Source organism: Oryctolagus cuniculus, chromosome 21 (assembly GCF_051225735.1).
Source record: "Oryctolagus cuniculus isolate XC-2025 breed Fujian yellow rabbit chromosome 21, ASM5122573v1, whole genome shotgun sequence".
NCBI lineage: Eukaryota > Metazoa > Chordata > Mammalia > Lagomorpha > Leporidae > Oryctolagus > Oryctolagus cuniculus.
In genome coordinates, this window is record NC_142887.1 from 35905894 (window position 1) to 35933550 (window position 27657).

The following is a 27657-nucleotide window of genomic DNA, read 5'->3' on the forward strand; positions in this document are numbered from 1 at the left end:
GAGAAAGGTCTTCCTTTTGCCGCTGGTTCACCCTCCAATGGCCACCATGGCTGGCGCGCTGCGGCCGGCACACCGCGCTGATCCGAAGGCAGGAGCCAGGTACTTCTCCTGGTCTCCCATGGGGTGCAGGGCCCAAGCACTTGGGCCATCCTCCACTGCACTCCCTGGCCACAGCAGAGAGCTAGCCTGAAAGAGGGGCAACCAAGACAGAATCCGGCGCCCTGACTGGGACTAGAACCTGGTGTGCTGGCGCTGCTAGGTGGAGGATTAGCCTATTGAGCTGCGGCATTGGCCATCCATTTTTTCTAATTACTTTTTTTTTTTTTTTTGATTTTCAAGGGCATACTCAGAGCATGGGTTACAATCAAAGACAGGTGCAAGATAACAGGCTGCCCACACAAGCCAAGGCCTCTAATGCTGCCAAACTATGCAGAAATTGGCTACATAGGCTAGAATAGTACCTTCCTAATCTACTCTTTACTAGAAGCCCCAAGTTCAAAGCAGACCCTTTTTAAAATGTATCCCCTCTTTGCAATTTTTTTCTGTAATTCTTTAATTTCTTTATTGCACTTATTAAAAGGTTTACTTAGATCTATTCTACAGTTTTGACATCCTAACCATTGTAGTAGTTGTAGCATATAGTGAATTAAAGCTTTATTAGCATCTATCTTTATTCTAGTGGGAAGTATATACCAGAGAGCCTGTTGCCTTTTAATTCTTTTCTACAAACAGCTCAACCTTGCATAAGGCATTAACCCTTTCTTATACACTAACATTCTGCTTGATTAAAATTCTACAAGGCAATGGACATTTTGGAGGTTATGAGACTAAGTGCTCTTCCGTAAAATTAGGAATACAGCAATCAATAGCAGGACCACCAGGAGGCTCCAGCTTGTAATTCCCATCAAACCTAAAACCACCAAGAGGACCGCAGCTGTCCTTCTCATGCCTTGCTGAGACAGACTTTCTGCTGTGACCTTGTCAGCCAGCTGAAGTTGCCTTTGCCTCGTCACTTTTATTTAATAAATACAATTTTCATAGGTACAACTTTGGAATGGGAATATAGTGGCTTTTCTCCCTGTGCCCACCCTCCCTCCCCCATTCCCTCCCACCTCCTATTCCCTCTCTCATCTCATTCCTCTTTAATATTCATTTTTAATTAACTTTATATTCAGAAGGCTAACTCTATGCTAAGATTTCAACAGTTTGCACATATACCCACACATGATGTAATATGTATTGTTATATATTAATGTTAGCCATCACAAACACACACCAAACACCGGAGTAAGGGAAAGGGTTTATTGGGGAACACCCAACAGACTGGAGTGAAGGGGCGGCGAAGGAAAGAGAGAAAAGGAGACTATGAGAGAGAGAGACAGAGAGGAGGGAGAGACGAGAGGAGGAGACCAGAGAGCAGGAGAGGAGAGCTAAGAGAGCAGAGCCAAGAGAGCACCTGTTCAGGAAAAGGCCCTTTTAAAACTTTGCCTGAGGGCAGGCAGGGAAGCAGGAGCAGCGAATCCCATTAGGCTGGGGGTGGAACCTGGCTCAGGTAGCTGGGCCATTCGGCCACCTGGCTAAAACTGCGCCAGTTTCCCAACATGTATTGTTTGAGAACAAGTTTTGCAGTTAATTCTCATAGTATAACTCACTAAGGACAGAGGTCCTACATGAGGACTAAGTGACTTCTGTTAACATAGACTTTTAATGATATTGCCATGAGCAAATAATAAACTTTTTCCACCTCAGTTTCCTCTTTGTGAACTCCTGATAATACTGTGTCCAGGATTAATCTAAGGTATAAAGGTTACAATGTAAGGCATTTAGTCCCTTAACCTGGATCCTAGAAGATACTCAGTAATGTTAGTTTTGTACCCAATTCCCTATTTGTTTTTGTATTTGGTGACTTAAGAATGGTGTGAAATGATTTGCAAGGAACTATAAGCATCAATAAAACGCAAATTAAAATTATTTTCTCAAATCTGAATGTTAAACTATGCCCTCTACACCTCTGCTAAAAGTTAAACTGTACTCATAGTCATCTATTATTTAAGAGTCACTTCCAGGAACAAAGTAGCAAGTAAGATTTTTCTGGAAGGAGACAGAGTTTATGAAGGAGCAAGGATTTGGGTGTTAGCAGCAGTGGGTGTCATTGCTTAAGATTTTGGTTCAGGAGACAGAGCACCAACTGATCCTTGAGATTTTTGGAATGGGAAGGAGGGATGTAAGCAAACGCAAATGCCCTGTTCTCCTGTCTGTCTCCATCTGCTGCAGACAGAAGTCCTTGGGGAGGCCCACCTGGTCTCTGGGAAAGACCGCCCTGGACTCCATTTCCCAGAGTGCCAGGTGAGCTGAGGAACTACGTGCTCCGAATGCGCATGCTCCTAGTTTGGGCTAGAGGAAGTTCAATCAGTGACCAGAGTCAGCCCTAAGAGGTCGCGGTGCTGGTTCTCCGCGTTCACTGTGTCTCTCCCGGCACTAACCGACCCGGCAGTTTGAGCGCACGAAGCCCCAGCCTGCCACGCGCTGCGTCTGTGCTGCAGCTTCTGCCGCCTGCGGGCCACGTGCCGGGGACTTTACTGCCCCGCACACTGCGCTCCACTCCACGTGTGTCCTGAAGAAAGGAGACCTGCTCCCGGGACTGTGCACGGCAAGTATGGAGGGATGTGTTCGCGGGGGAGGGGTTTGGTGTGAGGTGGCTGGCGGCTCCCAGACGGGGCTCCCTTGTTTCTTAGCGATCCTTGCAGCTTTTCCTGGCAAGGCTCGGGCTGGGACCCTGCTGCCCTGTCTCCCACTGCCGCTTCCCAGCCCCCAGCGCCCAGCCAGTCCTGCGGGCTACTTTGCTCCAATTTTCCTGAATGTGCTTTATTTAGTGGTACAAGAGAAGGCGCTGGTGGGGGGAAGTGCACTAGCAGGGCAGGCGAGAGGACCGGGAAGGAAGGCAGAGATTCCAGTTCTCTACATTAAAAAAGCTCAGTTCCCACTTTGGGTGGGTCGCTGAATGCCTTCAGGCTGAGCCTCTGGCTGTGTCCCCGGGGTGCTTCTGGTGGGGCGGGGGTTGGAAGCCTAAAGTGTGAGGCCTGAGGCAGCAGGGGGCTGGGGAAGGAGGATCAGGCTAGGATCTGCTCCAGGGACCCCATCCTGCTTCTTGTTGGCCCTGTGGGGTCCCTGGCGAATGCATCTGGCAGCTGTGGTCCTATGTGTTTGTTTTTTTCCTGGTGGGAGCAGCGTGAAGGGTGTGCAGTAGCTTTGTGGATTGACCCCTCTTTGTTAAGTTAACAGACTTTTTTCAGTCTGGAGTTTGAGGTCATGGAATCATAGTTGATGATTTATTTGGCTGCTTTTCGACTTCTGTCTTCAGGCTTTCTTTGTTCTCCTGTTAGCAAGGATGTCAACTGTTATCTGCCACTGATCCCTTTGCAAAATGAGAAGTGAACTGAAGTTAATGCAGCTCTGTGTGTGTCAATAACGTGGAGTTAGTTTAATCTGGACTCCCATGTGGGTGGCAGGGACCCAAGTTTTGGGCTGTCTTCTGCTGCCTTTCCCAGGCATACTAGTAGGGAACTCGATTGGAAGTGGAGCAGCTGAGACTTGAACTGGTGCTCATATGAGATGTTGGCATTGTGGGAGGTAGCTTAACACATTGTGCTACAATACTAGCCCATCAATAGACATTTTGGGTGGGACCAGTGGCTATGAAAATGCACAACCTAAAGTTACAAGGAAGTGGAAAGCAGTTTCTTCTAACTGCAGTTGGTTCCAGGGGCCTTTATTGCACATCAGCTCTGACCGGGCCAGTAAGTGAAGAGTAAGAAGTCAGAACCTCAGTTAGTATTTTACTCTGAATCAGGGATGGGGACATCCAGCCTGTGGGCTATTTAGGGTCCATGAAATCATTTGTTCTGCACCTGCCAAAGCAACTGCATGTTGGATTGGATAATCAATCTACAGCATGCTAATTTTTAATTCAGTAATTTTGTATAGTCCATGAATGATGTTATAAATCTCCAAATGGCCTTGGCAGAAAAAACATTCCCACCCCTGCAAAATGTTAATGGCAAATCCAGGGCAACTTACAAATATGTTTAAGAGTGAATGAATAACTACAATTACCAATCCTGTGAAAGACAGACACTTCTAGACAACACATTCCAGACATCGATTGTGTTTCTACATACTGCCAGAGATGCCAGGCATGTTGTTGAAATGGCTTTATTCCTTCTTAGAAGACAGAAATGGGAATCCTGTGTGATGAGATAGGCATGTGCCGTTAGCTCACATAGAATCTGTTTCTGGAAACAGTCTTAGGTTGCATAGGGAGATGCATGTTTGTGCATGCAGTGTGCATGAGGTATCCATGTATACAATTTGTACCAACTCGTATGTACAGACATTCTTTTCTAAATGCACATTATATAGAGAGAAGAGACAATGCATTTGTGAAGAAATTGCGTAGCTCAAAACTGTTCTTTGTATGTATATGAGGCCTGCCCTGAGTGGTGCTTCTTTAAAATATAGATTCCTCCACCTACTCTATTGGGTGACTTGGCTTTGCAAAGTTCATTTCCCATGAAATATTATATTTGAAGGGGTTTATAAGTCTTTTTCTTTGCTTAACTTGGGTGCATTTCACCCAGAATGTGTACAGACCCAAGTCAGCTATGTACAGACAGCAAGAAGCTGTCTGATTTTTCTGAGTGACCATGGAGTGTTGCTTTGTCCAGTGGTTCTTAAGGCCTGTGGTGGCTCTTGGCTGAGAATCTGTAAGTCAGAAAGATGGAGTCTGTACCACGTGGAGTTTCCATATTTTTCTCTGGACTTTCTTCCCCCTCTTTCTCTTTGCTGTTTCTGCTGGTCTGCAAAGGGGATGATTCCCCAGCAGTAGTCACTGCCTTGATCTAAAATGCTACTTGGCCTGCCTTCTTAGGAAGACTATTGTGTGACAGTGGGCATTGAAAGAGACTGATTGGTCACCTTCAAGGTGGACAACTTGTCCTGCCTTCCAACACTTTGGCAGTGGAGTGAATGACACTACATTAGCAAATGTAGGTTTCTAAGGAATTTGATGGAGGAAAAGGGCAGAAGACACTCATCCATCCCTCATTTCATTGCTTTTCTCATTATACTTCTCTAGTGTTAGGATCATTTTCAGGTTTTTCCATTGATTCACATCCAGTAGACTGCATGTGGTTCTATTTTCCTAACTCTCAGCCCTTGTCCACATCAGGCTATTCTTCAGAGAAGGACAAAAGTGTTTTCAGTCACCATAAAGCATTTTAAGTAGTTGTGTTTTCCTTGTGACTGCAGGGCTAACAAGCTGACTTCTCTTGGGACCTAACTGGTTTGCTGTGTGCTTATCCTGGGGCTCACATTTAGCACTAGAAACTGTTTTCCTGTGTGACTGCTTCATATTTCACGTTCTTTGTTGTGGAAGAGCTTTTCTCATGTTCTCAGTGCCTGGTTGGGCTACCCCTGCCCATAGTGGAAACTTAAGGACTTTTTTTGGCACTTGGAGACTCAGATTGCTGAGTGTAGCGATCTTCTGCACACATTTAATCAGAAAATGTGTTTTAAAATATTTGGTCTGAGGGTAGACAAGGCTGCTTTCCTGGATCCTGGTGAGAGCTGATGAACTGATGGTGTTTTCCAACCCACATTATATTCTGAGATTTACTTCATTTTATTTTCTTAAGAAAACTATATCTGAGCTTTGCTCTCCCCTTTCTGAAATTCTTGTGCTTCCATCTTCTTTATAACCACAGACACGAGCACACTTTTCTCCTTCTCTTTATGATGCCGAGAAGAGCAATGGGGACGATTCAGCTCTCTCCCCTGTCAGCACAGGCTGACTCCTCGAATTAGGCACTGGCATAACTTGGCTGCGCCAGAAAGCTTCTGCTTATACTCAGCATAAGTTTTCACTAGAAGGCATCCTAAAACCAACCTGCCTTGAAAACCTCTCCTCTGTTATTTTGAAATATGCTGTGAGTCTGTCTTTTATGTCAGTGTCTGTAAGCTGGAGACTTCCCACTTGGAGCAGAAGGCTGCTGAGGGACAGCACAACTGTAGCTGGCTCTGCTATTTGGATGTGGCTCCTTTTTACCCTCTCCTCCCCCTTTTTTAGTAAGTTTTAAAATTTTTACTTTAAAGGCAGATTTACAGAGAAAGACGGAAGGCTGGGGATCTTGCATCTGCTGGTTCACTCCTCAAATGGCCACAGTGAACAGGGCTGGGCACGTTGGTAGCCTGGAGTCTAGGACTCCATCCATGTCTTTTATGTGATGCATGATCCATGGATGGCCCTAGTACTTGGACTCTCTTCTGCTGCTTCCCCAGGTGCATTAACAGGAAGGCAGATCAGACGTGGAGCAGCTGTGGCTCAAACTGGCACTCAGGCAGCCAGCATTTTACACTATAGGTTAAATCCACTGCCTGTAATTCTGGCATCCCAAGTGGGTGATGGTTCATGTCCCAGTTGCTCCACTTATGATCCACCTTCCTACTAATGGTCTGGGAAAAGCAGCAGAGGATGGCCCAAGAGTATGAATCCCTTCTACCAGTGTTGGAGACCTGGATGAGGCACCTAGCTCCTGACTTCCACCTGACTCAGCCCTGGCTATTGTGGCCAGCTAAGGACTAAACTAACAGGTTGAAGATTTCTCTCTCTCTCTCTTTCAGGATGTATTTATTTATTTGAAAGTCAGAGTTACAGAGAGAAAGAGAGAGAAAGATCTTCCATCATCTGATTCACTCCACAGATGGTTGCACTTGCCAGTGCTGGGCCAGGCCCTAGTCAGGGCCACACCAGGATCCAGGAGTTTCATCCATGTATTCCACGTGGATGGCAGGGGCCCAAGTACTTGGGCCATCTGCTTCTATTCCAAGGCCATTTGTGGAGAGCTGGATCAGAAGTAGAGCAGTAGGACATGAACTGGTGCCTATATGGGATGCCAACATTTTAGATGATGGCTTTACCTGCTACACCACAAATCTGTCCCTTCTTTGTCTCTCCTCCTCTCGGTATAACTCCATTTTTTAAATAAATAAATAAATAAATAAGTCTCAAACTGGCACTCACATGGGTTGCCAGCATTTGAGGTGGTAGTGGCTTAACTCCTCATGGAAAAATACCAGTCCCATGATTCCCCTTCTGTTGGCTTGTGTGTCAAGATCTGGGAGATGCCTGTTGAACAGGTGTCAGCATTGTGTTGGACTATTCTATTTCAGTTTGGTTGTCATTTGTTGAATGGGGCATAAGTGATCAAGATTAGCTGTAATGTGAACAGTGTCTAAAGCTGCCATGTGTTAGGGTGGAACTTATTCAAACTTTTTATTTCTTTAAATATAAATAGAAAGTGCAATCCTCTCAAAGATAATATGCTACAAAGTATCTGCTGGAGACCAATATTCCGTTCTCACCAAACAGTGTCAGCTGGTCTCTGTTTTATCTTTTTAACCAAACCTGTATCACTCCTAGAGCAAGGTTAAGCTTTTTAGTCAAGTCACAATTCATACACATTATTCATTCCCTTCAGGGCATCAAAGCCACAGCTCTGCCATTTGCCTGGTTTGCACTGTGTGGTGGTGCCATCCTGCGTGGAGATGGAGCCTTTCTCTTGGTGGAGAAACATTGATGTAGTCTGTTTCTCAAAGTGGACTGGAGTTGTGACGGTGATGTTCTTGAGATTGTGCTCAGCAGGGTGGGGAAATTGTGTTTAATGTGTTTCACCCTTGGGGAGTGCTCTGTGTTCTCCCTCTGCTGTACACACAGGGAGCTATGGAAGTGTCTGTGGTTGAAGGTGTTTGTGCGTACCGAAATATATGAAATTGCCTTTGTGACCATCTCTCACTAGAAGCCAAGGTTCAAAGTGAGGAGGAGACTGTCACCTTGAAATCACCCTGGATTTGTGCCCCTGCTCCTTTTCTTTCCTTCAATGCTGGTGCAGCCTTAAACAGAGTTATACTGAGTAGCATTGGTTCTTTTGGTTTTGAGTGCTTGGAAAGCAAGAGAAATGGTTTTTCTGTAGAAAAAGATGGAGGAGGCACTAGACCAAGTTAGGAGTAGCTTTCTTGGCTCCATCATATGTTAACGTGAGTCAGAATCTTTATGTTCAGTTATTTTTTTTAATTTTTTGAAATTTTTTAAATTATTTTTTTTAAACTAAAGGGAGGATGTCAGAGGAGGAGTTTTTTGTATCAGTTTTATTCTAAGAGAGACATCTTCCTTCTGCTGGTTCACTCCCCAAATGACCACAATAGCCTGGGCTGGGCTAGAATGAGGCCAGGAGCCAGGAGTCAGGAAACAGTTCTTGGATGTGGATGGAGAGCCCCAAGGACCTGAGCCATCCTCTGCTGTTTTTCAAGGCCAATTTCAGGGAGCTGGATGGGAAGCTGAGGCATCAGGAAGTGAGCAAGTGCCTATATGGGCTGCTGGAGATGCAGGCCATGGTTTTAACTGGTTGTGCCACAGTGTTGACCTCTTCTTGAAAGTTTTATTTTTAGAAGAAGTTTATTTGATTGGCAGAATTGGAGAGAGGGAAAGACACCCTCCTCCATACACACCACACACACACACACACACACACTCAGAGAGAGATCTTCTTCCATCCACTGGTTCACTTCTTCAGTGGCCACAACAGTCAGGGCTGGAGATTCATTCAAGTTTCCCATGAAGGAGCAGGGACACAAGTACTTGGGCTACTCTGTCATGCTTTTCCAGGCACATGACTAGGGAGCTGGATTAGAAGTAGGGTAGCTAGGACATGAACCACAGCCCATGTGGAATCCAGTGTCACAGGCAGTGGCTTCACCTAAGATTCCACAGTGCTGGCTCCACATATGCTGGCAACATTTTTAAGGGATATTAGAAGGCCTGCGTATTGCCATTAGATGGCGTTCAGCCCTGTCTTTCTGAGCCATTTTGAAATAAGTAACATTTCTCACATGATTGAATGGCAGTCTACAGGACTGCTCCAAAGGGAACAGGCTTCAGGGGCACGAGGGGCAGTGATGCAGAAAGGAGGTGAGGGGAAGGCCAGAAGGGAGATCGGGAATATTCAAAAGCACAGATAAGACATAGGTCATTTGTGCAGGTTGCCAAAATTAAACTTCTATCTTTTAGGGTTTTTAAATTTGTTTAAATTTAGAGTTAATTTCTAAAGTAGTTTGATATAGTTGACTCACTTTTCAGTATTCTTACATTGCTATTTCTATAAGCAGTAAAGAACTGGTGCAATTAAATGTGAAAAGACAATCCTAAATAAACAGCATGCAACAGAGTTTTGTAGGGAAAGGGCTGAATATGGCTGTGCGTGTGTCCTTTGCTAGGAGCAGAAGTTTTGTGATTGCATCTGAGGTCACTGAAATCAGTTTTAATGGAAACACTGACCACTTTCACTGCTGCAGTTACTCCTGACTCACACTCCACATTCCTGTGCAGATAGTCCACCTGTGAGCACAGTCAAAGGGGGTGCAGACCTGGAATAATGCACATGTGCCCTTCGCTTGAACTAGGGGACTGACAGACTGGAGCTCTTTATTTCAGGTTTCATTTTGTTTGTGTGTGTGTAGAGTGAAATACAGCAATTTGGGTTAAGTGTCGTGTCTCCTAGTAGATGACTTCAGTAGGCTTGCTTGTGCATCCATCTGGCATCACAGGTGATCCCCAAGGCAGGTGTTGGGCTCTATATAAAAAAAAGGGCCAGTGCCACGGCTCACTAGGCTAACCCTCCGCCTGTGGCACTGGCGCTCTGGGTTCTAGTACCGGTTGTTCCTCTTCCAGTGCAGCTCTCTGCTGTGGCCCGGGAAGGCAGTGGTGGATGGCCCAAGTGCTTGGGCCCTGCACCCATATGGGAGACCAGGAGGAAACACCTAGTTCCTGGCTTCGGATCGGTGCAGCACGAGGGCCGTAGCACCCATTTGGGGGGTGAACCAACGAAAGGTAGACCTTTCTCTCTGTCTCTCTCTCTCACTAACTCTGCCTGTCAAAAAAGAGAAAAAAAAAAAAGAATCTGTTCTGGAATGAATTATTTCTCCTTGCAAAATAATAATAATAATAATAATAAGCTATTGATTCAAAGACGGTAATATTATCTATTATGAAATAAAAGAGATTCTATTGTTCTTAAATGGAAAATAAGAGAAGTTGCTTGTAAAAAGAGGTTCCTTGGGGATGCATAATTCTCTATGAATGGGACTGAAGTAATCCCCTTTGATTGTCCCTCCTTGAGGTAGTTCCTGATGGTCATTGCTCAGAGAAATAATGGTATTTATAGTCCAATTATGAGTAATCCATGTGTGTTTTACACACAAAGTGTTAACAGATATGTTTCCCAAGGCCTTTAAAATAAACGGTGGGAAATTTACAACAAAAGAGAAGGTTGGCATTGTCTGCTATCTTGGGCTAGAATCTGTGCCTTTATTACCCCCTTAGCACTCTGGCTAACTCCTGTTTTGTGCATCTCTTTGTGATGGTTCTTTTTAGGTCACTTCCTGTGTCCAGATTCCTGAATGGGTGAGACAATCTTTGGCTAGGCTGCTGATCTGTTCCCTCAGCCTAAATGTGAGTTGGCAAGTTTGTGTACCCACTCCAGGGTCAAGGAGGCCCAGAACTGCCCATGACTGGTGCTGTCTTCTTGCTCACTCCAGAGATGGACTCTGCACAAGTCCCAAGTGGCTTTGCTTGGGCCTCTTTCCTTGGTCTCCCTGGTGACCAGGCTGATTCTTAGGTAGGTAGGAAACCTGTTGATTCACATCAGCCTTTGGAACAATGTCTTATTCTAATCTGTGATGAGATCTCACAACCATTCAAGAAGGGGTGTTATTTTATACTGAGATGTATCTATATAAAAGTAGGTATCACTGAGGACTGTGTGTCTTCAGGATCAGCTGAACTCACCCAGGCCTGGTTGGAGTTCCAGAATCCTGGCTTCAGGCTGGTACGTTCCCGGCTGTTGTGCGCATTTGGGATGTACCAGCAAATGGAAATCTCTCTCCTTCTCCCTCTCCTTCTCTCCCTGCCTATCAAATGAAATGAAAAAATAAGTGCATAAAAATTGGGGGAAAAATGTTGTTCTTGTGTCCTAAGAGGGAAAAATTACTGTTACTGTATGTAGACCTCATTTACAGTTTGCAAATATTAATAAATCTCAACTTAAAGGCTGGTTGACCACTGCTGTCTGGGCTGGCTACTTTAGCTCCCATTCTGGGATCCATCTCCTTCCATCATCTGTAGTTCAATGCGAGTGCTCATAAACTACAAAAATGCCTCCCAACTTTTTATTCTTGTGTTCTTTATACAAAGCTTGGCCATAATCTCACTTTCTTTAGCAGCATGCTAATTCCTAAGATGCTACATTGGCAAGGAGACAGTGAGGTCATTGATTTTTCTCCAAATGTTCCCCATCACAGGTTTATTTTATGAAGTTGATTCTGGGTAGTTGCTAGACCTTGGCTGGATCTGAGTTGGGATGCAGAGGTTGCTGTTTGAGAAATAGGGCTGTCGCTGGCCCTTCCACTGTGCCCCAACCTGCAACTAATGTGTGCCTTGGGATTCTGTTTTTTGAGTGCTGGGATGAGGCAGTAGTGACACAGTAAAAGACAAAAAAACTTTTAATTTTTAAACAGTTTTATTTTTATTAATATAAAGAGAACAGATTCCATATTTTTCATGGATACAATTCTTTTTTTTATTTTTATTTAGTAAATATAAATTTTCAAAGTACAGTTAATGGATTACAATGGCTTTCCCCCCCATAATTTCCCTCCCACTGACACCCCTCCCCTCTCCCGCTCCCTCTCCCATTCCATTCACATCAAGATTCATTTTCAATTATCTTTATATACAGAAGATCAATTCAGTATATATTAAGATTTCATCAGTTTGCACCCACACAGAAACACAAAGTGTAAAATACTGTTTCAGTACTAGTTATAGCATTACTTCACATTGGACAACACTCTAAGGACAGATCTCACATGAGAAGTAAGTACACAGTGACCCCTGTTGTTGACTTAACAATTTGACACTCTTGTTTATGGCGTCAGAAATCTCCCTAGGCTCTAGTCATGAGTTGCCAAGGCTATGGAAGCCTTTTGGGTTTGCTGACTTCGATCTTATTCTGACAGGGTCATAGTCAAAGTGGAAGTTCTCTCCTCCCTTCAGAGAAAGGTACCTCCTTCTTTGATGGCCCCATTCTTTCCACTGGGATCTCACTTGCAGATATCTTCCATTTAGGTCTTCTTTTTTTTTTTTTTTTTCCAGGGTGTCTTGGATTTCCATGCCTAAAATACTCTCATGGGCTCTTCAGCCATTTCCGAATGCCTTGAGGGCTGATTCTGAGGCCAGAGTGCTATTTAGGACATCTGCCATTCTATGAGTCTACTGTGTATCCCGCTTCCCATGATGGATCGTTCTCTCCCTTTTTGGTTCTATCAGCTAGTATTAGCAGACACTAGACTTTAGTTTATGTGATCCCTTTGACTCTTAGACCTATCAGTGTGATCAATTGTGAACTGAAATTGATCACTTGGACTAGTGAGATGGCATTGGTACATGCCACCTTGATGGGATTGTATTGGGATCCCCTGGCATGATTCTAACTCCACCATTTGGGGCAAGTCTGATTGAGCATGTCCCAAATTGTACATCTCCTCCCTCTCTTATTCCCACTCTTATATTTAACAGGGATCATTTTTCAGTTAAAATTTAAACACCTAAGAATAATTTTGTGTTAATCACTAATAGTACTAGAACAAAACAAAGAGAAAATACTAAAATGGATAAAGTATTACATTGTACATCAACAGTCAGGACAAGAGCTGATCAAGTCACTGTTTCTCATAGTGTCCATTTCACTTCAAAAGCTTTCCCCTTTGGTGCTCAGTTAGTTGTCACCGATCAGGGAAGACATATGATATTTGTCCCTTTGGGACTGGCTTAATTCACTCAGCATGATATGTTCCAGATTCCTCAATCTTGTTGCAAATGACTGGATTTTGTTGTTTTTGACTGCTGTATAGTATTCCATAGAGTACATGTCCCATAATTTCTTTATCCAGTCTACTGTTGATGGGCATTTGGGTTGGTTCCAGGTCTTAGCTATTGTGAATTGAGCTGCAATAAACATTAATGTGCAGACAGCTTTTTTGTTTGCCAATTTAAATTCCTTTGGGTAAATTCCAAGGAGTGGTATGGCTGGGTTGAATGGTAGGGTTATATTCAGGTTTCTGAGGAATCTCCAGACTGACTTCCATAGTGGCTTGACCAGTTTGCATTCCCACCAACAGTGGGTTAGTGTCCCTTTTTCCCCACATCCTCGCCAGCATCTGTTGTTGGTAGATTTCTGTATGTGAGCCATTCTAACCGGGGTGAGGTGAAACCTCATTGTGGTTTTGATTTGCATTTCCCTGATGGCTAGTGATCTTGAACATTTTTTCATGTGCCTGTAGGCCATTTGGATTTCCTCTTTTGAAAAATGTCTATTGAGGTCCTTGGCCCATCTCTTAAGTGGGTTGTTTGTTTTGATGTTGTGGAGTTTCTTGATTTCTTTGTAGATTCTGGTTATCAACCCTTTATCTGTTGCATAGTTTGCGAATATTTTTTCCCATTCTGTCAGTTGCCTCTTCACTTTCCTGTTTCTTTTGCAGTACAGAAACTTCTCAATTTGATGCGATCCCAAATGTTAATTTTGGCTTTGCCTGCCTGTGCTTCTGGGGTATTTTCCAAGAAGTCTTTGCCAGTACCTATATCTTGCAGAGTTTCTCCAATGCTCTCTAATAATTTGATGGTGTCGGGTCATAGATTTAAGTCTTTAATCCATGTTGAGTGAATTTTTGTGTAAGGTGAAAGGTGCTTTTTGTGTAAGGTAAGGTGTTTCATGCTTCTGCATGTGGAAATCCAATTTTCCCAGCACCATTTATTGAACAGACTGCCCTTACTCCAGGGATTGGTTTTGGATTCTGCTTCAATGCTGCATCTTTTTCTGGTTTTGGAATTAAGGTGATGCTGGAGCTTCATAGAAAGTATTTGGGAGGATTCCCTCTTTTTCGATTGTTCTGAATAGTTTGAGAAGAAATGGAGTCAGTTCTTCTTTAAATTCAGCAGTGAATCCGTCTGGTCCTGGGCTTTTCTTTGTTGGGAGGGCCTTTATTACTGATTCAATTTCTGTCTCAGTTATGGGTCTGTTTAGGTTTTCTGTGTCTTCCTGGTTCAATTTAGTTAGGTTGCATGTGTCCAGGAATCTATCCATTTCTGATAGGTTTCCCTGTTTGCTGGCATACAGGTCCTTGTAGTAATTTTTGATGATTCTTTTTATTTCTGTGGTGTCTGTTGTTATGTTTCCTTTTTCATCTCTGATTTTATTGATTTGGGTCTTTTGTATTTTTTCAGTTAGTTGGGCCAATGCGGTGTGAATTTTGTTTATTTTTTCAAAAAACCAGCTCCTCGTTTGCTGATTTTTTGTAATTTTTTTTTGGATTCAATCCTGTTGATTTCTTCTCTGATTTTAATTATTTCTCTTCTCCTACTAGATTTGGGCCTGGTTTGCTGCAGATTTTCTAGATCCATGAGATGCATTGAAAGCTCATCTATTTGGTGCCTTTCCAATTTCTTGATGTAGGCACCTGTTGATATTAACTTTCCTCTTAACACTGCTTTTGCTGCGTCCCATAAGGTTTGGTATGTTGTGCTGTTATCCTCATTTACTTCCAGAAAATTTTTGATTTCTCTTTTAATTTCTCTTTTTTTTTTAATTTTATTTTTTGACAGGCAGAGTGGACAGTGAGAGAGAGACAGAGAGAAAGGTCTTCCTTTTGCCATTGGTTCACCCTTCAATGGCCGCCGCGGCCAGCGCGTTGCGGACAGCACACTGCACTGATCCGATGGTAGGAGCCAGGCACTTATCCTGGTCTCCCATGGGGTGCAGGGCCCAAGTACTTAGGCCATCCTCCACTGCACTCCCTGGCCACAGCAGAGAGCTGGCCTGGAAGAGGGGCAACTGGGACAGAATCCGGCGCCCCAACTGGGACTAGAACCTGGTGTGCCGGCGCCACAAGGTGGAGGATTAACCTAGTGAGCTGCGGCGCCGGCCCTCTATTTTAATTTCTTCTGTGACCCATTGTTCATTCAGGAGCATGTTGTTCAATCTCCTTGTGTTTGTGTATGCTCTAGGGATTCCTGAGTTGCTAATTTCCAACTTCATTCCTTTATGGTCTGAGAAACTGCATGGTATGATTCTAATTCTTTTGAATTTGCTGATTCAGTTTCCATCTTGATTATTGATCTGTTTAGATTTTCTGTATCTTCATCACTAATTTTGGTAGATTGCTATTTTCCTAGGACTCTACCCATTTCTTCTTGGTTTCCTAGTTTGTTGGCATACAACTCTTTGTAATAATTTCTGATGATTCTTTTTATAACTGTTGTTAACATTTCCTTTTTCATCTCTGATTTTATTGATTTGGTTCTTTTTTTTTGGTTAGTTGCACCAGTGATGTATCAGTTTTGTTTATTGTTTTAAAAAACCAACTTCTCATTTCATTGATTTTTTTTCTGTTCTTTTATTGGTTTCAATTTTGTTTATTCTTTTATAATTCATGCATGTATTTCAATAGTCTTTGTGGAGTCTTGGTTTCCCTATATATAAGATCATGTCATCTGCAAATAGGGATACTGTTAGTTTCTCCTTTATAATTTGTATTTCTTTTATTTCCTTTTCTTTTATTATTGCTCTGGTTAAAACTTTCAGAACTATATTGAATGTCTGGTGAGAGTGAGCAACTTTATCAGCGTCTAGTTCTTAGGGGAAATGCTTCCAACTTTTCTTATTCAATATGTTGTTGAAGATTTGCTATATATCACCTTGATTTTGTTAAGGAATGTTCTTTCTATACCCAATATGTTTATAGTTTTTATAATGAAAGTATTTTGTGTTTTATCAAATGCTTTTTATGCCTCTATTGAAATCATTATATGGTTTTCATTCAGTTTGTTAATGTGATGTATCACATTTATTGTTTTGCATATATTGAACAATTCCCTCATACCAGTGATAAATCCTTCTTGGTCTGTGTGAGTGATCTTTCTGATGTGTTGTTGGATTCAATTAGCAAGTACTTTGAAGAGGATTTTTGCATCTATTTTCATCAGTGGTATTGTTCTGTATTTCTCTTTCTGTGTTGTGTATTTTTTTTCTGGTTTTGGAATGGAGGTAATGCTGTTCTTATTGAGGAGTTTGAGAGAATTCCCTAATATCAGGAGACCAGAGCTTCTTAGAGGTCTCTCACATGGGTTCAGTGGCCCAAGCATTTGGGCCATCGTATGCTGCCTTTCTAAACACATTAGCAGGGAACTGAATCAGTTTGGAGCATAAATGCTATGATAGTATCCTTGTAGTTCAAGGATATAGAACCCATCTGGTACAAAGTCCCTTTTATGGGTGGCCCTTGAGAACTAATGGACTTGACTTTACATATGTCCCAGGTAATTAAGAAGGCATGTGAGCTCCTAGAATGAAGAAGACACAGAGAACACTAAGGATAGCACCTATAGAATTTATTTAGACTGATTTTAGTATACCTTTCATTGGAGAGGGTCCCATAAAAGATGGGCTGATCTGTAGTATTAGTGACAATTAATTTTTGAAATGAGGCATGCATTGCACCATAACCCAAGAAGCACTGTAAGGTATTAGCCTTGTATGTTCTTCACAAGTGTGTCAGATAGTCTCCTTCAGTAAGGATGTGTGCTTATTATCCTAAAAAATGTTGGGTGCAGTTAAATTCTTTGTAAAAATTGTGTCTGATGCCAGTCTCAATGAGGTGCCCATGTATACCCTAGAAGAAATGTCTTTTCAAGGTGAAAACAAACTGAGCCTGAGGGGCTTTTCAAAAAGCTTTGAGCAAAACACATTTTTCTTGCTTGTAATAGCCAAGAAAAGTCATTTATCTGTTGAGAGGCATCAGATATGTTAATATTGGATATAAGGGATTGTAGATATAATGGATGCCATATAACATTAAGATTTTAGTAATCTACCATGAGGTGCCATTTATTTTTTTCCAGATTTAACAGGTAAATTAGTTTGCCAAATGGTGAAAGTTGGAATTAAAACCTTTTATTAATTAAGTATAATGTAATAATTTTTCCCCAGAAAACTTTTATTTAAGGAATACAATTTTGATATATTTCGTAATTAGAACTTTAGGAACATGTTGATTCTTCCCACTGTACCCACCATTCCACTCTCCCACTCCTCTTCCCAATCTGATTTTTTACTAACATCTTGTTTTATTTATTTATTTATTTATTTTTTTGACAGGCAAAGTGGACAGTGAGAGAGAGAGAGACAGAGAGAAAGGTCTTCCTCTGCCGTTGGTTCACCCTCCAATGGCTACCGCGGCCGGCGCACCGCGCTGATCCGATGGCAGGAGCCAGGTACTTCTCCTGGTCTCCCATGGGGTGCAGGGCCCAAGCACTTGGGCCATCCTCCACTGCACTCCCTGGCCACAGCAGAGAGCTGGCCTGGAAGAGGGGCAACCGGGACAGACTCTGGCGCCCCGACCAGGACTAGAACCCGGTGTGCAGGCACCGCAAGGCAGAGGATTAGCCTAGTGAGCCACGGCGCCGGCCACATCTTGTTTTTAATTAACTTTATAGACAAGATAAGAGCTCAACAAATAGTATGGGAAAAAATGAACTGTTCCTCAGCAGTTGAGAAAAGGGCTGTTCAAAGTCATTACTTCTCAGCATGTCAGTTTCTCTTCTATAGATTACAATTTCTCTCCTATAGATTACAATTTTTTGCTCCATTTGTTGTTACAGGTCAGGAAGAACATACTACATTTGTCCTTTTGGGACTGGCTTATTTCACAGTATGTTTTCCAGCTTCATCCATTTTGCTTCAAGTGACTCAGTTTTTTTTTTTTTTTTTAACCCTGCGTGGTACTCTATGGTGTCATTATCCTATAACTTCTTTATCCTGTCTTCAGTTGAAAGGCATTTGTGTTAATTCCATATCTTAATTATTATTAATTCAGCTGCAATAAACATGTGAGTACAGATAATTCTTTTCCCACATTTTTGCCAGCATTTGTTTGTTGATTTCTGTATGAGAATCATTGTAATGGGGATATGAAACCTTCCTGTGGTTTTAATTTTCATTTCTCTGACAGCTCGTGATTCTGAGCATTTTTTCATGTGTCTAGTGGCCATTTGGATTTCCTCTTTTGAAAAATGCCAGTTTGGGTGCTGGCACAGTGGCATAATGGGTAAGGCTGCTGCTTGCAGTGCTGGCATCCCATATGGACACCAATTCGAGTCCTGATGCTACACTTCCAATTCAGCTCTCTGCTATGACCTGAAAAAATAGTAGAAGATGGCCCAAGTCTGTGGGTCCCTGCAGCCATGTAGGAGACCTGGAATAATCTCCTGCCTTCTGGATCTGGATCTGTGAAGCTCTGGCTGTTTTGGCTAGAGCTCTCTCTGTCTCTCTCTCTGCCTCTGCCTCTCCATAACTCTTTCAAATAAAATAATATAATAAATGATATAATAAAAATCTTTTTTTTTTAAAAAAGTAAAGATGCCTGTTTAAGTCCTTTGCTCATTTCTTAAATGGGTTGTTTTTTTGTTGTTGAGTTTCTCTATCTCTTTATATATTCTGGTAGTTAATCTTTTATCAGTTTCATAGTTTGCAAATAATTTCTCTCATTCTGTTGGTTGCCTCTTCACTTTGCTGAGTAGAAGTGTTTCCCCTGCCAATGTTTTGTAGGGTTTCCCCAATATTATCTAATTATTTAATGGTATCCAGTCATAGATTTACCTCCATTTTGGGTAGGTCTTTAATATAATAAAATTTAATAGATGAAGACATTGAGTTTCCATTTATCAGCCCATCTTAGCTAATTTATTTTGGGAATCTATGAATTCCTATTTTCTCTAGACAAGTTCTGACTTAAGAACTATATTTTATTACTCACCCTTTCAGACTGTCTCTTCCAGCTGTCGGATTTTTTGACTACACTTGACTATTGAAAATTAGGCAATACTGTAGTTAAAGTGAAATATACCAAGTAAACTATTTTTCTCCTGATACATATTTTGGAACTGATCAAAAATTTGTATTGAGTACCCTGTTTAAATTTAGTAGGAATCCAGGGTAAGACTATTGTTTACACTACTGATTACATCAGGAAACTGTGAATAATACATACAAAACCAGAGAAAGTTGATGTATATCTCATGCTGTTGAGAATAAGAATCAGTATCTTTTTTAATTATACCATTTAAAATAAATTTTAATTTCCAAATGGATCAAATTATGCACTTTTTAGAAATATATACATATATACAAGTGTAGTTTATACCTTTTTCATTTTTCTGCTTTATCTAGATTCTTAAAAAGATTTATTGGGGCCAGTGCTGTGGTGTAGCAGTTAAAGCCTCCACCTGTGGTGGCAGCATCCCATATGGGCAGTGGTTCATGTTCCAGCTGCATCATTTCCAATCCAGCTCCATGGTAATGTGTCTGGGAAAATAGGTCCCAAGTCTTTTAGCTTATACACCCATGTAGGAGATCCAGAAGAAACCCCTGGCTGCTGGCTTCAGATTAGCCCAGCTCCACATGGCAGCTATTTGAGGGTTGAACAAGCAGATGAATGATCTCTATTTCTCTCTCTCTCTGGAACTCTGCCATTCAGATAAGTAGCTTTTAAAAAAGATTTATTTATGTATTTGGAATAAATAGTTTTGAGATCATCCAAGCATTGATTCACTCGCCAAAATGGCTACTATGGCCAGGGGTGGGCCAGACTGAATCTAAGAGCTGCATCTGGGTCTGCCAGGGGGGTGGTAGAGGTGCACACACTTGTGCCATCTTTTGCTGCTTTCCCAGGAGCAGTAGCAGGGAGCTGGCTCAGAAGTGGAGCCACTAATACACAAAATGGCACACATGGGATGTCAGCATTGTTCTTTCCCATCATAGCATCACAGAAGGTTTCTAGTCTTTCCCCCGAACACTTCTAGATTCTTCTCCTTAACATTGTTCATTTATGAGTCAATATTGTCCCTCTTTTAGCCTGCTGTGCAATCCCCCTTGGTAGACTCTGGCCATTTGTGACCTGAAACTCCTGTTTCCCTCTAGTTGGGGTATTTTTTATAGCCTTTAGAACATAGATTTGACTCCCTTTTGAATGCTTCTGTGTGGTTGCCCAGTGCTCAGTAAGTCTAAAATGAAACCAGATCCTTGGGGCCATTGCTGTGGCATAGCAGGTAAAGCTACCTACCACCTGTAGTGCTGGCATCCCAAATGGGTGCTGGTTTGAGACCCAGTGGCTCCACTTCTGATCCAGATCTCTGCTATGGCATGGGAAAGCAGTAGAAGATGGCCCAAGTGCTTGGGCCCCTGCACCCTCTTGGGATACTTGGAAGAATCTCCTGGCTTCCGGGTTCTGATTGGTGCCATTGCAGTCATCTGGGGAGTGAACCAGTGGATGGAAGACCTCTTCCTTTTTCTCTGCCTCTTTTCTCTCTGTATAACTCTTGACTTTTTTTTTTTAAAAAGAAACCATATCCTTCTTTCCTCCCTCATACCCATATGTAAAATACAGAACTGTCAGTGTTGTTATGTGACAGAATTGATATGTTGACCAAAAGTGTTCTATCACAGGTGATGACAACATTTGAAGACCTCGCTGTGTACTTCACCTGGGAAGAATGGCAGAATATGAACAAAGCTCAGAAAATCCTGTACAAGGATGTGATGCTAGAGACTTACAGCAGTCTGTTCTCCTTGGGTGAGTGACATCCATCACAAGCCGAATGGTAATATTTTCTTGCTATTTGACAAATAAGTGAACACTTCATAAAATTGAATAATGGGCAGATTCAGAATTTAAGTCCATGAATAACCTGAATACCTGCCATTGAGGAAAGGATTCATATTGGAATATCTGCTGCATAGCTCCTAGACTAACCTTAACCCAAGATAGATTTCACAAAGTCTTATATTGTTTCCATTAATAGGACAATGCATTAGCAAACCTGACTTGATCGTCAAGTTGGAGCAAGGTGCAGAGCCATGGATAATGGAAGAATGTCTAAATCAGAGCCTACCAGGTTAGTTTGCACATAAAGGGGCAAGAAAGAATGCAAGGCAGAAAGAGTGCAACAGGTCTTGACTGGTGTTCTTTCCATGAATTATTACCAAGTCTTGCTCCTGATGACAGCTGGTTTTGTGCACCAGACACTCAGACACAGAGTATCTAGGGCTACCAGTATCTCTACAACTCTTTTGTTCTTGGGTGAAGATGTTCTTTGATTTCAAACAAAACAAAACAAAACAAAAACCCTTCCTCTTCTGATGTTACTAAGGTATTTTTCTAGTTTAGATACATTCCACAAATGCTAATTTGTCCTCCTATACACTTACATACCTTTTTCTTCATCAAGTTATTAATTCCTTTGGTGCTCATTAACTGGGTAACTTATAGACATTTGTTACTTATCTCTCAGATTGAGTTTCCAATCATGGTTTTGCCCAGGCAGAAAACTTACTATTCTAGCATCTCAGGACTGAACCACTAAATGCTGTCTCCTTCTTTGTCCCTTCTTTTATTTTTATTTTTTTTCTCTGTGACTATCAGATAAATAAGAAAATGGTAGGTTGTTGGTAGAAAATGGTAGGTTGTCATTTTAAAAGTGAGCCTGTGGCTGACAACCCCCTGTTTCATTCTCTCTTTGTCTCATTCTCTGACTCTCTGATTCTTAAGTAAGTAAATGTTACAAGGTGGTCATGAGTAAGCCTCTATGCTGACATCAGAAATCATGGAACTAAGCATGAAAATCATGGAGCTAAGCATACAAATAAGTGATTCTAGACTCATTAAGAATGTCATGGGAGCTGGTGCCGCGGCTCACTAGGCTAATCCTCTGCCTTGCGGCGCCGGCACACCAGGTTCTAGTCCCAGTTGGGGCGCCGGATTCTGTCCCAGTTGCCCCTCTTCCAGGCCAGCTCTCTGCTGTGGCCAGGGAGTGCAGTGGAGGATGGCCCAAGTGCTTGGGCCCTGCACCCCATGGGAGACCAGGAGAAGCACCTGGCTCCTGCCATCGGATCAGTGCGGTGCGCCGGCCGCGGTGGCCATTGGAGGGTGAACCAATGGCAAAGGAAGACCTTTCTCTCTGTGTCTCTGAGTCCCAAGGTCAAGTAACCTCATGGTTTCATATTTGTTAAAGAGTAGAGCTTAATGTATGAATTTTCTAATTTTTCAGTACCATTGAAAAACAAACAGATATGAAAGGCATAGGAAGTAAAGTCTTCTATGAAAATATGAGAAAACTGTTCAAAAGCCTTAGAAACACAAATTACCACAGAGGAGTGTTTATAGAAAGAATTGAGCGGAGATAACTAGGAATGGTAATTTCAGAATGAACTAGAAAACACTTTTTTAAAAAAGTAAACACACCTGGGTTGCAGAGACAATTCCATAAACTGGTAAGAAGTATATACCCAAGATGGTACATTGGGACTTTTCTGCACCTGTTGTAGTTCTGAGAAGCTGAAGATGTCGGGTTTCCTTAGGAATAGGAGGCTGCTGTTACAGAGTGCAGATGAAAGTTTTTCATTTGAAAAATCCCACAAAAACCATTTTCCTGTAAAGAATGAACATGAGATGGCCATAGATTCAAATCTTGTCCCTTAAATGTGCTCCTGCTTAGAGTACAGATGTATTTCACTCTTTTCCACCTTCAAGTAAATGATCTAGTAAAAATTTCCCATATTTATACTTGCAAATCAGAGAAACACAAAACACAGTTTTTATAAAAATAATCTGGAAAAAAAAGGACAGGGAAAACTTGGTTGCTAGACAGTGGATAAATATTTTTACTAAATATTTGTCCACTCTTTAAAATCACATATACTTGTATCATCTTTGTGTTCACCAAAAAGTCAGTGAGAGGAGAGATTTTCTATTAGCTCAATCGTCAGATGCCTACAACAATTAAGTGTGACAAGTCTGAAGCCAAAAGCCTGGCATTCCTCTAGTTCTCTCTGATGTATTACAGGGGATCAAGTACATGAACCATCTTTTGCTGCCTTCCAGTTCACATAAGCAGATGTATTGGAAGCAGAGTAGCCGGGGCTGAAACTTGCACTGGTTTTGGATGCAGGCATCCCAAGCAGTGACTTAACACATGTTGCCACAAAACCCATTCTGCCATACTTGAAAAAAAAAAAAATCAGTAAACAAGGTTATGATGAACTTTGGGATGTGTATTGGTACAAATTAATATATCCATGTATTAGGGAGAAAAAAACAATATAATGGTCATAAATTAGTATATTGTACAGATTTTGTTAAAATCTTATTCCACTTGGATAACAAGTAACTTCATTCCCTTTACATGAATATGCTAGAAGAAAGTTATATGTGATTCAGTGACATGGTTATTTTTTTCTTTTCAGTTTCCATAAAAGGGGATGACCTGACTAGGATCAACCAGGAAAGTCAGGACAAAAATCTGAATCAGAATGTAATGAAAAATAAGAAGATATCAATTCCCAAGAGAGCTGAATTAAGAAAAACACTTAATTTAAGTTCAAGCTGTAGTCCAAAACTGATTATCAAAAAGAGAAATAGTGAGCATGGAGAAGCTTCTTTCCAGAAATCAGACCTCACCATACATCAGAAAATTCACACAGAGGTGAAACCTCATAAATGTAATGACTGTGGAAAAGCCTTTGACCAGAAGACAAACCTCATAACACATCATAGAATCCACAAAGGGGAGAAATCTCATGAATGTAGTGACTGTGGAAAAGCCTTTCGCCATAAGTCAAGCCTCATAACACACCGGAGAATTCACACGGGTGAGAAACCTTATGAATGCAATGACTGTGGAAAAGCCTTTGCTGTTAAGTCACAACTCATCACACATCAGAGAACTCACACAGGGGAGAAACCTTATGAATGCAGTGACTGTGGAAAAGCCTTTGGCCAGAAATCAAACCTCAATATGCATCAGAGAATTCACACAGGGCAGAAACCTTATGAATGTAGTGACTGTGGAAAAGCCTTTGGCCAGAAATCAAACCTCAATATGCATCAGAGAATTCACACAGGGGAGAAACCTTATGAATGTAATGACTGTGGAAAAGCCTTTGGCCAGAAATCAAACCTCATAACGCATCAGAGAATTCACAAAAAGGAGTATCATTATGAAGGTAGTGACTGTGGAAAAACTTTGGCCAAAAGTAGAGCTCATCAAACATCAGAGAATTCACACAAGGGAGAAACCTTATGAACGTAATGACTGTGGAAAAGCCTTTGGCTATTAGTCAAGCCTGATAATGCATCAGAGAATTCACACAGGGGAGAAACCTTAAGAATGTAATCACTGTGGAAAAGCCTTTGGCCGTAAATCACTACTCAATGATCATCAGAGAACTCACACAGGGGAGAAACCTTATGAATGTAATGACTGTGGAAAAGCCTTTGCTAGTAAGTCACCACTCTTAAGACATCAGAGAATTCACACTGGTGAGAAACCTCATGAATGTAGTGACTGTGGAAAAGCCTTTGCTACTAAGACACAACTCTTCAGACATCAGAGAGTTCACACAGGGGAGAAACCTTATGAATGTAGTTACTGTGGAAAAGCCTTTGGCCAGAAAGCAAGACTTATAAGGCATCATGGAATTCACACAGGAGAGTATCATTATGAATGTAATGACTGGAAAAGCCTTTGCTAGTAAGTCACAACTCTTCAAATATCGAAGAATTCACACAAGCAAGAAATTTATGAATGCAATGACTGTGGAAAATCCTTTGCCAGTAAATCACAATACATCATATGTCAGAGAATTTACACGTTCAGAAACCTTATGAATGTAATGACTGGAAAAGCCTTGGCCAGAAGTCAGACCTCAGAACATGTCAGAGAATTCACACAGGGGAGAAACCTTATAAATGTAATCACCGTTGTAAAAGCCTTTGTCCAGAAGTCCAAACTCAGATAGGGGAGTATCCTATATGTAATGACTATGCAAAATCCTTTGGCTGTAAGTCAGAATTCTTCATCAGATAATTCACACAAGGGAGAAACCTCATGAATGTAATGATTGTGGAAAGCATTTTGTTATCAGTTTTAACTCCTAAGACATCAGATAATTCATGGAATTTTCCTCCCAGTCACAAAAGGGAGAACCTTATGATTATAACAAATGTAGAAAACGTTTTTCATGTAAATCACACCTCTTCAAACATAGGAGAATTCACATGAGGAGAAATTTTATGCATGTAATTACTCAAAAAGCCATAATTCAACCCTCATTGCACATCATGAAATTCATATTGATTGTAGTTTACCTGGCTGTAATGGTTTTGGAAGGCTGTGGCTGGTGACAGGGTAGTTGGTATTGGCACTACAGCCAAGGATGCTGTTGTTCCTGCTGTTACTGCTGCCCCTGATGGTGTCTGAATAGGACTATGTCTGTGTGGTAGCTGCAGCTGCCATGATATTGACAGTTTCTAGGGATCCAAGTTGTAACAGCCTCAATTTTTGGATTTCTTGTTACACTGGCTGTTGTTAACCCTGCATGTCTTGTTGTATTCATTACCTGCACTGAGGTGGAGAACTCCTTGGTAGTCATCTCCTGCACCACTGTCTCCACCTTGGTTCTGAAAGCCTCCTTGGTTACCTCTAGCAAGACCTCCATCATGATAGTGCTGGAAGCCATCACCACCTAGAAACTGCCATCACCTCAGTAAACATAGCAGTTTTCAGGGTTGGCCCAGCCTTGTGGCTGCTTCATTGTATTTCCTCACCAGCTTGTAGGCTTCTCCTCCTGCAGTCCAATGGACAGAATCTCATCCAGGAAGTCCCTGATGTCTGGCAATGTGAATGCAGCTTTCATTTCTAAGACCACATGGTATAGGTTATCTTTCCAATCTTGTCGATTTGGTTTTTTTATTTTGTCTTTTAGGTCCTTCATAGTGGTTTGATGTCATAAGTAATCTTGTTTTATTTATGAGTTTCCTTTCCTTTTTCAGATGAATATTAGTTAATTTTTTTCAGGTTAGGAGAAATTGTTAGATCTTTGTGACAAACATTATACAAAGAACTTATAGCTTCTTATATGTGTTAGAAACAACAGTTCACATGCAGATGTTAAATCCATGTTTTCACTGAAGTGATTTGGTTCAGATTTTAGGTGCAGGGGTTAATTATTTCTAAAATGGTATTTGAACAAAAATGTGCTGTTTCATCAATCTTTCAACTAGATTCTTATTCCTTTAAATCAGAACTCCACATTCATTGTTTCCTTTCTCTATTTTCTATTATGTATATCTATGAGGATGAAAATCTTTGCAGAGAATTCCTGTTTAAACATTACTCTTTTTGGGCCGGTCCTGTTGCAGTGAAGCTGCTGCCTGAAGTACAGCATCACATATGGGCGCGGTTCAAGTCTTGTCTGCTCCACTTCTGATCCAGCTCTCTGCTATGGCCTTGGAAAGCAGAAGTTGGCCCAAGTCCTTGGGCCCCTGCACCCATGTGGGAAGACCTGGAGGAAGCTCCTGGCTCATGGCTTTGGATCAGCACAGCTCTGGCTGTTGTGGCCAACTGGAGAGTGATCCAGTGGATGGAAGAGCTTTCTCTCTGCCTCTCCTCTCTCTGTGTAACTCTGACTTTCAAATAAAAAAAAACTTTAAAAAATTACCCTTTCCTATGAATTTCTATTGAATATTCCTTAAGAGATACTATTAAGCTTTTTACCCTCTTCATCTGTTTTTGAATATATTTCTTGAGGCTAAAATAATTTATTGTCCAATTAGTTCTTTTTCACTTGGTTGAGGAGCAGAGACAGATTGAGAAAGTGTGTGATCTCCCATCCACTGATTTACAATTCATACAGCACCCAGGGCTGAAACAGATCAAAGCCTGAAGCCAGGAACTCAGTCTAGTCCTCCCACATATGTAGCTGGCATCTAGTCACTTGAGCTATCATTTGATGAATCCCATAGTATCAGGATGGTGAGTTTGATTGCTAAACTAGAATCCAACCATAGCCACTGCAATATGGGATGTGGTAAATCCAAACAACATGTTACATGATGTACCAAATGTCCATCCCTAGTAGACTTATGCTTAATGTCTGTTTTCTAGGTCTATAGTAATTCTGCCATAATTTTGAGAAGTGAGATTACTCTGTTTTGTTCCACAACTTTGCAAAGATGTGCTGTGTAATATTTCCAGATGAATTTGCAAATTTTTCTAATAGCCCTTACAGAGTTCTTGCTTTCACAAATGAGCTGAAGTGTGTGAGTCCTCAAAAAGATTTAGGGGTCTGTGTTGTGGCAAGCAGACATCTGTAGCACCAGTATCCCATATTGGCATTAGTTAAAATCCTGGCTATTCTACTTCCCCTCCAGCTTCCTGCTAATGTGCCTGGGATAGCTGCAAAAGATGTCCCAAATCCTTGGGTTCTTGCTACTACATGGGAGACATGGAAGAAGTTTCTTTATCCTAGCATTGGGTTGGCTCACATCTGACCTTTGTGACCACTTGGGTTGTAAACTTGTGGATAGAAGATTATCTTTCTATATCTATGTATCTATGTTGCTGTGGATTCATTCTGAGAGGAGAGGTGTGGTGGGGGCTAG

The 27657-nt window shown here is 41.6% G+C and overlaps 1 pseudogene across 1 annotated transcript; it reads left to right on the forward strand.

Annotated features, from left to right (window-relative positions):
• The first annotated feature begins 2244 nt into the window (after positions 1-2244).
• Positions 2245-27314, forward strand: LOC127488356 (uncharacterized; annotated as a pseudogene). The gene is made up of 5 exons (XR_016227512.1): positions 2245-2650; positions 19389-19514; positions 20664-20790; positions 21020-21112; positions 23460-27314. The product of XR_016227512.1 is annotated as an uncharacterized LOC127488356 (transcript).
• Positions 27315-27657: the final 343 nt, after the last annotated feature.